Source organism: Mus caroli, chromosome 6, assembly GCF_900094665.2.
Source record: "Mus caroli chromosome 6, CAROLI_EIJ_v1.1, whole genome shotgun sequence".
Taxonomy (NCBI): Eukaryota; Metazoa; Chordata; class Mammalia; order Rodentia; family Muridae; genus Mus; species Mus caroli.
In genome coordinates this window covers 92225014-92226612 of record NC_034575.1, presented here as the reverse complement: position 1 = coordinate 92226612, position 1599 = coordinate 92225014, and the positions used below count along the sequence as shown (strand labels likewise).

General features: G+C 41.6%; 1 long non-coding RNA gene across 1 annotated transcript in view; it reads right to left on the bottom strand.

Annotated features, from left to right (window-relative positions):
- The window catches only part of LOC115031340, a 4204-nt gene extending 4048 nt beyond the window's left edge, over positions 1 to 156 (bottom strand). The window contains exon 1 of the long non-coding RNA XR_003836977.1: positions 80 to 156. This is a non-coding gene — a long non-coding RNA (uncharacterized LOC115031340). The remainder of the gene's footprint in view (positions 1 to 79) is intronic.
- Positions 157 to 1599: the final 1443 nt, after the last annotated feature.

Here is a 1599-nt window from a genome sequence, read left to right as displayed (position 1 = left end):
AAAAGAGCTTTGAAAAGGGTAATTACGGAGTGGAGTACTAAGAAACAGATTTGGATATCGTTAGTACATTAATACCTACCCGCAATGCTATTACCATTTCTTGCTAAAAATCACAGCTTCTATTTTCTCTCAGGAGTTTCTTCGGGAAAGCATCAAGCATACCTGCCAGGCAGATATGAAGATGAACTTTCTGTGCCTTTCCTTTCATGCCTGCCATGATTTAATGTTTATATTCTCACTTTCTGCCCACAGCTGACCAATACAACTACAGGTCTAAGGGGCACCCCGCCAGGGTCAGCAGCCTGTGTGGCTGTCACTCTTCATCCTTCTCACTCTCTACTTCACTGGAACAAATGGCAAGATCCAGAGTGTAAAAACTCCCAAAGCTACCACAGTTTTTGTTTTGTTTCCCTTTCTATATTCTAGGAACCCAACAAACTTCTAGAACTTTCTATTTTGCATTATATACCTGCCCTCTACTATAAGTTTTACTTACAAGTATACTACAATTTTTAATTCACTCATTTTATAGAACAATTATTTAAAATCGTATCTTGTCTCTTAGTATAATCAGACAGGATATGTTATTTTTGAAAGGATGGTGAAGTATTGAAGGAAGGATGAGAAGTAAGTGGTCTGGGGGGACCAATCAGATCAGGGCATCTGTATGAAGCAGTCTAAGGTGACTAGACCCTGAGGGCTTCTTTGTTAGCTTTGCCTTGTTTTTCTGTTTCTAGGAGGTTCTGTGTTTGCTTCATGTGAGCAAAGGAAAGGTTTTGCTACAAATCACTTCCATTTTAAACCTGAAGAAAGACTTCAGGTAGCAAAATATTCCTACCATAATAATTTTGGGGCTCTCTGCCCTCTCTGATGAAAACTTTATCTTTGTAAATACTGTGTTGAGACTCTTTTCTGCCTACCAAGTCCTCAGAACTTGAGTTTTGATGAGCAGTCTTTCATTAGNAGGTGAAGGGAGGCCAAAATGTCCTTTGATATTTCAGCAAATCACTGGGCCAAAAATGTAAGTCACTGAGAANAGCTAATAAACTCTAACCATTCATGGGGATGCTAACTGATGGTGTCTACAAAGTGAATTTTAATCCTGTCTTTCCACCTATACCCATCCACAAAGGAAGCAATGTCAGACAATAAGAACTAAAGAATCACTCAACTCTTTATCTAGAGCCTGAAACCCTTCCTTTTTTTCATTATGGAGGGACCCAGGCCTATGGTTTCCACCTCCTTCCCAATGTGTACATTTTAGAAAGACAGAAGCACCCTGTGAAGAGGTTGCCATGGAGACTCCGTTCCAGGTAAAGAACAGTCATTATGGAAGAGTGGCATGCAACTTGTCAGCAGACATGCAGCAGCTGCCCTGCAGCGCTCAAAATTCCTGTCCCCCTTCATTTCAATACATGACTGTGTGTGTGTGTGTATGTGTGTGTGTGCACTTGCATGCCTTGCTTCACAGCAGTGCCCTTGTCACCCAAAGTGAAATCTGAGCTCATTCCAAGCGCCCATGGCCAGAACCCCGTCTAACAGAACTCTGAAGGCCACACTTTCTTCCATGCTTTCTTCCTCCCTCTGTGGACTTTTGGT